Raw genomic sequence first — 12,616 nt, forward strand, 5'->3', positions numbered from 1 at the left:
AGATTGATACAGCAGGAGTGAGAGCCGTTTATTGCAGGACAGGAGCAGTATTTATACATTCCACACAGCTTATCTAATTAGCATAAACTAGATACATCAGTCAACCAATCAGGAATCTCCACACTTAATGGCTCCCTGGTGTTACTTCACAAACCACTCCCTCTGGCATTTTGCCAGGCACCATCCAGACTTGTTTACAGACTCTAACACCCCGCATCAGCTCGTCAAGCCCCCCCCCCCCTGCATTTGGATGTATGTCTTCTGGCTGGGTCTTCTGGCCCAAAGAGGTGCATTCCAGTCACCTCTGCCCTTCAGCATCTCTTGTTTTCTGCACGAAGGCCTTCCACATCTTTCATTGGTTAATTCCTAGATATTTGACATTTTTCGCTGCTTTTCTAAGTGGGACTACTTAAGAGAATTCATTTTCTGTTTGTTGCTGGGGTAGAAGCAGAGTTGACTCTGGTCTGTGGCTGCGTGTAGTAGATTTGCTGAGTGTCCCTGTGGTTCCTGCTTTTCAACCTCTGGCCTCTTTTTACTTATCTCCCTGCCTGTCACCACCTCCACCGTGCAGTCACTCAGATGTGGTGAGGGGAGAAAGTAGGACATTTACTCATGTGTGTTGACTGATGCTCCTCAGGTGGAGGAAGTTCCCTCCTGTCTCTATTTTGCAAAGAGGTGGCTATTTATCTATTATTATATATGGGCATTGCATTTTATACAGATGTTTTCCTTTTCATAAGATGCTGATGTGGTTTTTCATCCTTGGTTTATCCATGTGGCAGGTTAGATGGCCTCTTACATTAGGTTTTCCTAAGTGCAGCTTGGGGCACTGGCCGTGGGCTGCACACATTGCTGGCTCTGCCTGTTCTGGGTATAGAGTTTTCTTTGTGGGAAGTCTCTCTTTAAAATGCTTTATGGAGGCCTACTTGACACACAATAAGCTGCATGTACTCTGAGTGCACAATTTGATGAGTTTGGATATTTGAATACACCAGGAAACCACAGCAATCAAGATAGGGAGTTTCCCATCAGCCCAGCACTCCGCATCCTGCCCTGCAGGAAACCACCCTGTGCTTTCTGGCCTAGATCAGTTTGCATTTCCTAGAACCTGTGTAAGTGAGTCCCGGTGCCCGCCCTGGGCCTGAGTCGGACAGGTGCTCTCCTTGCTCCTCCTGAGCTGCATCCCTCCGCTGGGGCCCCTGGGCTGTCTGCACTTGCCTGCCATGGGCATTCGGGCTGTGCGGCTGTTGGGATGTTGAGCACTGAGAGTGGTCACGTATAGGCCTTTTCTTAAACAGATGTTTTAATTTCTGTAGGTACATGTCTGTGAGTAAAACCCCGAGTCTGGTGCGGTGTGTTTGGCTCACTGCCAGGTTCCAGACTGTTCCTAAGGGTCTTGGTATTGGAGTTGCAGCCGCCAGGCCCTCTCCATTCCTTGCTGTGGTCAGCCTCCCCATTTTAGCCACTCAAAGAGGCGTGGAGTGGCTTTAATTCTCATTTCCCTAAAGACTAGTGGCCTCTTCCCCATGTATTTGCCATCTGCACATCTTCTTTAATGAAGTAAAAATATTTTACCTATTATTTTATTGGGTTGCTGGTTTTTATATTCTTGAGTTTGAATGTCCACTATATCTTCTGAATATGCTTTGCAAATATTTTCCTCAGTTTAGAGCTTGTCTTTTTGTTTTCTTGACAGCCTATTTCAAGGAGAAAGCTTTAATTTCGATGAAGTTCAATTCCTTAATTTTTTTCACATTTTTTGGTGCCATATCCAAGCAATCTTTGCATTATTCAAAGCCACAAAGATTTCCTCCCATACTTTCTTTGAGAAGTTTCATAATTCTAAGTTTTTACACTTAGGTTCATGAAGCTTGTGGAGTTAATTTTTATACCTGGTGAGGTGTGGCTCAAAGCTGGGTGTTCTCTGACTGAATTGCCTTTGTGTCTTTCACAAAAGTCAGTTTCCATGTTTCTGTGAGTCCTTTGAGCTCTGTTTAGCTGCATGGATCCATTTGCCTGTCTTGATGTTAACTCCATACTTTCTTGGCAGATCTTTAACTGGTGGTGGAAGTCCTTGAGGCTGCTTACTCTTCTTCAGCTTCATTTTGGCTGTTCTAGGTCCTTTGAAGTTCCATGTGGATTTTGGGTTTTGGTTGTGACTGCATTAAATCTGTGGATGGGTTTGGTGAGAACTGGTGTATGGACAGTAACAGGCCCTGGTGTGGGCGCCATCCTCTTGCTTGCCCAGGTCCTTTGCTGGCCCCATAATCCCGACATACTCAGTGTACAGACCTTTCACACCTTGTGGCAATGTATCTCCAAGTAGTTTGCATTTTGGTGATGTGAATGGTACTATCACATTTTAACTTGTGACTGTCTTTGCTCCTGTGTTAGAAGTAGGACTGATTCTGTATGTTGACCTCATGCCACCTCATGCTGTTGAACACCTTCTTAGTTGGAAACATTAAGTGGGGACATAGAAGACAAAGAAAGATCTACAGCAAACTTCCAGAGCTGAATGCCCGAGATGACATTACTCAGGGTGGGAACATGCGCTTAGCAGGTGCACTAAGTAATGACAAGAAAGATGAACACAGTGGGCCAGGAGAGGGAGGGCATGGGAATTCTAGAAAAGAATCTAGAAAAGAACCAAGCAGAAATCTTAAAACTTTAAAAATAACATCTGCTATTAAAAATTAATATGATTAATATGAGGAGGACATGAGTAGGAGGGGCATCATAAATGCTGTTGCATGAATTCCCAGCATATTGAGGTAAGTTAGGAATGCCTGTAATAAGGAAAGACAAGCAGTGAAAAAAATACATGGTTAACCCAATGGGAGTAAGGAAGAGAGGAGCAAAGAGCAGTCCTGCGCTGAACACACAGCTGTGTGGCAGACCGAGAAGTGTAGACCCAGCCATGTCCACTAACAGGGGACACACTGTAAATACAACAGCAGGAGCAGGGTTAGACAAAAGACATCCCATGTTCATGGATTGGAAGAATTAATATCATTAAAATATCTACATCACCCCAAGTGATCTACAGATTCAGTGAATCTCTATTAAAATACTAATGGTATTCTTCACACAAACAGAAAAGAGATTCCAACATGGAACCATAAGAGGCTATAGATTGCCAAAGCAATCATGAGCAAAAGGAACAAAGCTGGAGGCGCCACACCACCTGCCTTCAAAATACACTACAAAGCAACAGTAACAGAACATCCTGGTATGGGCAAGAAAACCGACACATCCTGGAGAACAGACCAGCGATAAAGCCACATATTTGCAGCTAAGTTATCTTTGATGGAGGTGCCAAGGCCACATTTATTATTTCCTTTCAATAAATGATCTTGGGAAAACTGGATATCCACCTGCAGATGAATGAATAAATGTAAGATCCCAAATTCTGAAACTCCTGAAGCAAACAGAGGGGAAATACTTCCTGGCCTTGTTTTGGACAATGATTTTTGGCTATGACCTCAAAGGAAAAGGCAACCAGATCCCAGACAGACAAATGCGAGTATACCAATTGACTTGGTCTGCCAATAGTAAGCTATCAACAGTGCAAAGAGACAATATTCAGAATTCAAAACATTATTTGTAAACTATATATTTAATAAGGGGTTAATGTCTAGAACTGAGAAGAAACTCAAGTATCCCAATATCAAGAAAACAAATAACTCTATTAGAAATTGGTAAAAGATCTGAATAGATGCTTCTCTAAAGAAGAAACACGAATGACCAAAAGTTACATATTAAAAAAGCTCAATATCATTAATTGTCAGGGGAATGCAAATCAAAACCACAATAAGATACCAATTGAACTATGCTTATTTCAATTAATTTTGAATATTCTATCTTCTTTGCCATCTGATGTAATTTTTAATTGTGTCATACTTCAATGCCTGCACACTCATGTGATGATAAGATCAAGGTTGTCAATATGTCACTCTCTTAAACATTTAGACTTTTCTGCTCTGTTCATAGTTGCTTATGTGCTTTGTGATGGTGTGTAGCTCAATGCTTGTATGCAGTATGCAGTAATAAAATCAGGACAAGTGACATTTCTATCTCCTTAAAAATGCTACAATCAGCATGTCAGTGTCTACAGAAGATCTTCTGGAATCCTGACTGGATTACCCCATCACTTGGGGAGAAGACATCATCTTCCCGTCTTTCAGCATGGTGTCTTCTCACTTATGTAGACATTCCTTGATTGATTTCACCAATGATCTGTGGTTCTCAGTATGCAATCCTGCACTTGTGTTGTTAGATCTATCCCTCACTAGTAAATTTTTAACTAATATTGTGAATGATACTTGAAGAAATTGCTAAATTCCAATTATTCACTGCTAGTATACAGAAGTCCAATTTCTTTTTGTGTTTTTATTTTTGTATTCTGACCTTGATAAATTTAGTTATTAATTTCAAGGTCTTTTCTGTAGATTTCTTGATATTTTCCACCTAGATGATTATTTGACCTGGGAATAAACTGTTTTATTTCTTCCTTTTTAATCTATAATCTTTCTTCTTTTTTTTCCTGCCTATGCACTAAGACTTCCATTAAAATGTTGAGAAGAGCAAGGAGGGTACCCTTCCTGTGTTCCTTAGTTTGTGGGAGAAGCACTCAATCTCATTAAGGGTGATCTTGGCTGAGATGTTTAGTCCCTTGAAGGTAGCTATTCCCTTCTGTATCCAGGGCACCGACAGCTTTTATCTTCAATGGAAGACCCATTTATCAAGTGCGTTTCCAACACCCTGGAGATGATCATCTGCTGCTGCTTTTTCAGTCATGTGACACACTACATCAATTAATTTTCTGTGTTGTGCAGCTTCTCATTCCTGGGATAGATTTAACTTGGTTGTACTGTCATTTATTTACTTAGCAGACTTACTGCTCTGTAAGTTATACAGCATAAAAAACACCCAGTGAATGGCTTTAAAAACAAGTTTTTTTGAGTTGTAAATCTGCCACCTCAATCTAGTTTTAGAACATTTTCATCATGCCTGCATTTTTCATGTGTTGCTAAATTTGGTTAATATTTTGTCAAGATGTTTACGTCTTTGTGCAGGAGATAATATTGGTCTGCAATGTTTCTTGCAATATTTTTGCTTGTTTTAGTATCAGAGCATGCTGAGAATTGCTGAATTAGTTCCTTTTTCTAGAATACTCTGTATATTCTTAAAATCATTAAAATACTCTTAATTATTTGGTGGAATTCCTCAGTAAGATGTTCTGGGCCAGTTTGGAAGTTTTTTTTTAAAAAATATTTTTAGTTGTAGCTCGACACAATAACTTTATTTTGTTTATTTATTTTTATGTGGTGCTGAGGATAAAACCCAGTGGCTCAAACATGCTAGGCAAGCACTCTACCACTGAGCCACAACTCCTTCCCCAGTTTGGAAGGTTTCAAACTAGGGATTCAAGTTCCCTAGTAGACACAGCATATTCAGGTACTTCGTGTCTTTGTCAGGGACTTTGGTCAGCTGTCTTTCAAGGACTTGGTCAGTTTCCTCTCCACTTACAGATTTATGGGCAGACAGCTGTGTCCATGTTTTCCTTATTATCTTGTAAGCATCCAGAGTCTTCAGTGGTTCCTGATCCTTAATTCTTGATGTTGGTAATTTGTGTCTTCTCTCTTCTTTCGTCCAACATTCTGGCTAAACTGTATATTCAGTTGGTCGATCTCAAAGAACCCACTATCAGGATCATCAATTTTCTCCTTTCTATAATTTCTATTTTGTTGATTTCTGCTCTTATGTTTATTTTCTTCTGCTTGTTCTTTTCTCCAGTTCCCTAAGGGAAAACCTAGATTATTGATTTTAGAGCTTCCTTCTTTTTGAGTAGAAGAATTTAATGCTACTAGTTTCCCACTAATTCCAGTTTAGTTGCATCTTACAAATCTCCATATGCTGTATTTTCATTTTTATTTTGTTCAAAAGGTTTTCTGATTTCCCTTCAGGCTTTATTTTGTCCCATGGATTATTTTGAAATGTGTGGTTTAATTTTCAAATATTTGGGAACTACCTAGATAAATATGGTGCTGATTTTAAGTTCAATTATAATAGAATCAGAGAGCATATTTCATGTAATTTCTATTCTTTTAAGTTTCCCAAGACTTATTTTATGGCTTAGAGTCTGCTCTATACATGTGGTTTTTCATGCTGAAAGAAGGGATATGATGTCCTTTCAGGACACTTCATCCTCTTAGAAGGGACCCTTTGCCACATCCTCCTGCCCTGGCCTGTGTCTGTGGCTCCTGTTCTGGACTCCTCATGTGAATGGGAGTGGTCCCTCTGTGTCTGGGTGCTTTAACTTGACATGTGCTTTCAAGGGCCATACACACTGCAGCCTGGATCAATGCTCATTCTGCTCGTGGAAATGACATTTGTGGAGTGGACACACCACACCTTGCTCACCACTCATGAGCTTCTGCATACTGGACTGTCTTTTTGTTGGTCATGTACAATGCTGCTGTGAAGATTCCTGTACAGGTGTTTGTGCGGACTTAAAGTTCCATTTCTCTTAGACACACACCTAAGGGTGGAATTGCTGGGTCACAGGGCACCTTATGTTGTGCACTAGTCTCCAATTCCACCTGCAAACGATGAGAGTTCTGCTAGCTCCATCTCCTCACCATGCCTCATTATTATAGCTTTTATTTCTTTGGTAAGATTTCTGCTTTTGTCCCATTTGTTTCATTTGAAACAAACCTGCAATTTGCAACTTAATGTGGGAGCATTTTTCTGACAGTTTTCAAACCCTCTCAGGGAGTTCTGACATCGAGTCCCGCTTGGTATTGGCATCAGCTGATGGCCTTTTACACCTTAGATTTCAGCTTTCTCAGTTCTTGATGGGGTGAGTGATCTCAGTTGTCCCTGGGGGTTCTGTTCTTCGCTCAGGAGACTCTGCATCCTCTCACATCTATTCTTTGAGCAGGCAAGCATCCGGCTGGCGTGTGATGCTACCTTCTCCATGGGCTTTTGTTTCCATGGCAGCTTAGTCTCCAAAACCTCCCAAAGTGCCCTGGTCTTTCTCACCCTTCTAGTGCTGCTGAGACTCTGCCCAATCCCTAGGGAACCATCCATGGGGGCAAAGGCAATGTCCTGGGCTGTCTAGGCATGGTCTTACTGTTTGTGCTATTGCTGGGGCTGAAGGGAAGAGCCTGGTTGTGGTGTGCAGAAACATGGGCTTGTTGCTGCTGGGTGTGGGCAGATTGGCCACCTGTCAATCACGGGGTCTGGCTTAGGCTCCCCCTGAGCAGTTGTCGGCAAGGGAGGAAAGCCCCAGCAGGGGCCCCTTGCTTACGTCTGGTGGCACATGGGACCAGCGAGGCCACTGGTTGCTCTGCTCACAGGGGGAGACAGCTGCCAACTTGCTCTGGAAAGGCCCTTGCTGTCCCCATTAGCCCAGGCCACTGGTGGCTCCCACATCTATATACGCAACTTTGGCCACAACCTCCGCCATTGCCCCAGCTGAGTGGTGAGAGCTGGCTGGAGCCACGGGGAATTGTGAGGGCAGCTCTCTGGACCTGGGGGCTGGGGCCCTTTCTTCTCACTCTCAGGGCAGCCCCCCTTGGTAAGTTTCTCCTTCCTCATCCACAGGACTTTCTGGAGACAGTGGCTCTGTGGGTGCCCAGGCCCTGGGACACGAGCATTCCCTGCTGTCTCCACCTGTCTTCCTGGCTCTCCCTAGCCCCAAGGCTGATAGGACATCCTGGGCAGGAGGGATACGGGCTGCAAAGGGCCTGACCCCTGAGAGGGTCCCATTGCAGGATAAGCTTGGAGCTCAGGCACGGGTCTGGGTTGGTGCCTGGTTCCATGGACCCAGAGGGACACCTAGTGCTGATGAGACCTGGGGGGACTGCTGTCCCCTGGGTTAGGGCTGGGGCCCACAGGGCAATGAAGGCCACATGGAGTCCCAGGAACTTCCAGGCAGGGTAGTGTGTGTGTGAGGGGCTGCTGGATCCAAGAGCAAGAAGCTTCAGAGGAGACCTGCCGAAGGGACAGCATGTGAGGCTGGAGGTGACAGTGAGCCCAGGCTGAGTGTGCAAGAGTGTGCACATGTGAAGGCATGGTGGGCATCTACAGGGGTCTGCAGCTTTCACGGCCCTTGAAGCTGAAGGAGAAATAATGCGTTGGCTGGGCTGCTCCAAGGCCCAGGAGGGAGGTCACCCGATGCTGCACAGAAGCCAAGTAGCGGCAGTGGAGTTGGGACCTGTTGGCAGCAGGGGTCAGTGGCAGAAAGGGCAGGGTACTGACACCTGCAGAGGTCAGTGGTGTGTTGCTGTGCCTGGGGTCACAGTTGAGGGCTTTGTATTGGTGTTCAAGATGGCAGACCAGAGTTTGATCCTTCCATGATCTGGGGAGGAAGTGATGAGGAGGCTCTGAGTGGAGGGGTGCAGGGCAGTGATGGTGGAGGACCCTGCAGGAGACACAGTTTCCCTTGGGGCATCTCCCTCTCTCTGAGCCCACTACCATATGGGACCTTCTCTCTTCTGAGGGTGCAGGGTCCACCAGGGGCCCTGAAGGTGGGTCTAGGGCTTCTGGGGGGCAGGCTGCCAAGACTGGAAGAGTGGTGGGGTTTCAGAGACTGCAGTGTCTCCAGTGGAAGTGGAGCCATGACATCTGGGAGCAGGGGTGGGTGAAGATCCAGCCCAGCTCCTGGCCTCCAAGGACAAGGGAACTTCCTTACTTTGAGGGGCATCACTGATGTCGGTTCTCCAGGCTAGGAGAGGAGCAGGGAGAAGAATTGGGGGAGATGTGGGGGTAGTGGGCTGGTCTCCATGTGATCCCTGCTGTCATTTTTCCAGAATTGCTTTGGGGCTGCTAATTTGTGGAGCGAATCCTTGGAAGCAGCCCCAGGTGGATTCAGGCTGGTTCCTCTCCCCACCAGACCCACGGGGCATTCTGCCCTCTAACCAGTCCTGTCTGTCCCAAGGTAGTCCTGGTGACCTGGGGCTGGCACACAGACAGAGTGCATGCGATGGAGTGGTGCAGGTCCGACGTGATGGGGAGTGGGGACACTTGTGCAACCAGGAGTGGACACTGGCGGAGGCCTCTGTGGTCTGCAGGCAGCTTGGCTGTGGCTGTGCAGTTGGTGCTCCCAAGTATGTCCCGCTACCAGGAGAGGTGGCTCGGCCCTGGCTGCACAACGTGTCCTGTCGGGGTCATGAGTCCTCCCTCTGGGAGTGCAGCCTGGGCGCATGGAGTCAGAGCGCATGCCCCCATGAGTGGGTGGTGGTTGTACTCTGTGCAAGTGAGTAGGGGCAGGGGGAGGGGGAGGCTGGGAGGAGGTGTGGGGGTGGGTGTGGAGGAAACAGGATGAGGCTAGGGAGGACCTGGGAAGGGATGGGGAAGGGATAGACCTGGAGGAGAGGAAGGGTGGGTTTGGGGCTCTGGCAGGGACTCCTGGTTGGGGCCTGGAACACCCTGACTGCAAGTTGCTGCCACCTCTTCTCCCTGGTTAGTCCCTTATGTGTTGGGATCCTTTGATATTCTTTCAAATACTCAGATGCTACGTGCTAGTGCCCAGCTGTGCATGGACTGGACAAGGGTCCTGCTCCACTGAGCTTAGGCTGCCAGTGCCTCAGCTTTAGGGAAGCAGGGTAGTTTTTATGGTGGCAGCCACAGGCTGGGGTCCTCCAGGAGGGCCCCAGAGGCACACAGGCATGCACTCATGGTTCCTACATGGATGGCTGAGAGGCCATGCTTTCTCTTGGATGTCTGGCTTGACATGGTTCAGCCGTGTCTGGGTGCCTTGTGTGGCCTGGAGCTTGTGAGGACCCTCATTGCATCAGGTCACTAGAGTAAGTAAGGGTCCCTTGAAAAGGCCCTACAGGGTCTTGGGGATTCATGTGAAGCCACCATGAAGGCCTTCTTAAAGCATGCTGAGTACTTCAAGGGGGTGACCCAGAGCATTGAACGGGGCTGAACTTGTGTGATACCAGGTCTCTGGACCCTGAAATCCGGCCCTCTCTGGACTCCCTGGAGAAGGGGTAGGTAGGTTTGCACTGTAATTCCTGCCTCTCAGACCCAAGAGAGTGCCTGGTAGGCACTGCCATGGTCAAAGGCAGTGCATCTGGAAATATCTGTTACCAGGGCGTATGCAGTCTTCAAGGGTCGGTGTGCCTAGCGGAGTCTGAATCTTCTGTAACGTGGGCCTGTGCTTCACAGATGGCACTTTCCAGGAGATCCGCCTGGTGAAGGGTCACAGTCCCTGTGCAGGACTCCCTGAGATCAGGAATGTGAATGGGGTGGACCGCCTCTGTGGCTTGCACACGGAGGAGGCCACAGTATTCTGCCAGGAGCTGGGGTGTGGCCCTGCGCTCCAGGCCCCCTGCCAAGGTGTGGACATCGTCAGGAAGTACATGGTTTGCAGGGGCACAGAGCCCACCATCCGCAACTGCAGACTCAACAACAACCTGCGCAGTGGCTGTGACCTCCAGCTGGATGCAGAGGTGGTCTGCTCAGGTGAGTTGTAATGCCATGCTCTCAGGGACCCTCAGGTGATACCAGGCCCGGGCACTGTGGGGGTGCAGGGGTGCCAGGGATCCATCCTGCCTGAGGCATTGGGTGCAGACCATTGTGGGTGTAGTGGGAGGGAAAGGCCTGTGTGTTCATGGCTGGTCCTCTCTATCGACATGTGGGCAACTGGCTCTCAGAAGGGACAATGAGTGGGCTGGGAAAGTCGAGGGAAAACAGAGAGGACTGTGAAAACACAGCTTTAGGGAAGCAGGGTAATAATAATAATAATAATTATAATCTCTAGCTCAGAGTTGCCTTTGGCAGGGACCTAGAGATAAAGGGCCCTGGAAGCTCTTTAGTATAGGCTGACAGGTGGGAACCCAGCAGGCCACAGGTGTGCTGAGGTCTGTGTGCTGCAGTCCACAAGAGTGGAGCTAGTTTCTGGTGACCCAGCGAGATGCCAACTCAGCATACCCAGGCCAAGAGTCTTTGCTGAAGGTGCAGGGCTGACCAGTTTCAGCTGAGATAGCTACAGGCTAAAAGGCATTTGGTGGATAGCAAGTCAGTTCCTCCCAGCCCTGTCTCAGGTGTATGTGAGCTGCACTGCTCACAGCTCCTGGTTGAGTATGAGGGGCACAGACTACCTGCCATGGTGCCCACAAAAGGCAGTGTTTATGGCCTGAGGGGACCTTGACCTTGCCTTTGAGATTGTAGGTGGACTTGATACCATCACCCTGACAGGCAGAGGCTGTGACAGATGTGAGTGCCAGAGCAGGTGACCCTGCCGTCTGGCCTTAGGTATAGGGTGGATGGGCCTCCATCTGCCAGTTCTTGCCTGCGTCTGGCAGATGACTGACCCAGATGACATCCCTGGTGTGAGCCTCCTGTGGGTGTGGTTGAAGGTGTTAGCTCAGGGCTGTTCATTGGACAATACCCATCTCCACTGAGAGGATGTTGATTCCCCCAGGACATATATAGAGGCCCGGCTGGTGGGCGGTGAGCATCCCTGTGCTGGGCACCTGGAGGTTGGGCGGGGCCTGACCTGGGGCACTGTCTGCCTCACGGACCTGGATCTGCCCACAGCCCACGTGGTGTGCCGGGAGCTGCAGTGTGGGTTGGTCATCTCCGTCGTCCACGGCACCCTCTTTGGCCAAGGCTCAGGGCCAGTGTGGACAGAGGCCTCCCACTGCCTGGGCAATGAGTCCCTGCTGTTCCACTGCCAGAGCGAGCCCAGGCACCAGTGCACGCATGACCAGGACCTGGGGCTCAGGTGCTCAGGTGAGGCCTGGGGCGGACTGCAGAAGTCCAGCCCAGGTCTTTCCTTGCCAACATTCCTCCATGGGCCCCACCTGTGACTCTAAGACGAGCCCCTAAGGGTCCTGGGCAGGAGTGTATTGTGCTCAGGGACCGCTTGGTTCTGCTGGTTGAAAGGAGGGCAGGAAAGGAAGGGGAAGGATTCTGGCCATTGAGAGATGTGACTCAAGGGCTACACTGCAGACAGGGGGCTCCTCTGCAGAGTTGTAGGACCTGGAGGCTGATGCTCTGGTAGGTGGGGGCGGACACAGGGATCCAGGGTCCATTCTGTGTGCAGCATACTGGGTGCAAAAGAAAGAAATGGCCGAGTAGAGCTGCTTTTAGGGTGTGTGAATCTGAGGCCACAGGACTTCATCTCTCCCCAGAGTTCCAGCCGGTCAATGGCGGCAGCAGCAGCTGTGGGGGCCGCGTGGAGCTCCAGGTGCAGGGGTCCTGGGCGCCCCTCTGCGCCTGGCACTGGGACTTAGCAGATACAACCGTCCTCTGCCACCAGCTGAACTGTGGCAACGCTGTGGCCACACCTCCAGGAGGCCACTTTGGGGAAGGAGGAGCTCCCCTGTGGCCAGATGTGTTTCACTGTGTGGGGACAGAGCTTTATTTGTGGAATTGCCCAGTGAGCACGCTGGGGGCCCAGGCCTGTGCCCCAGGAAATTCAGCCTCTGCCCTCTGTTCAGGTGGGTATGAGGTAGGATTGTGGAAGAGTAAGCGGAAGGTCAGCAGGAGGTTGGAAAAGCACAGAGTATGGACTCCAACTGAGCTGAGAGTGGGCAGGGCTTTGTGGGGGATGGGCTTTCCTGTGACCATGGGAACCCTCTTGCTCCCTGCCAGG

Source organism: Marmota marmota, unplaced genomic scaffold (genome assembly GCF_001458135.2).
Source record: "Marmota marmota marmota unplaced genomic scaffold, marMar, whole genome shotgun sequence".
Taxonomy (NCBI): Eukaryota; Metazoa; Chordata; class Mammalia; order Rodentia; family Sciuridae; genus Marmota; species Marmota marmota.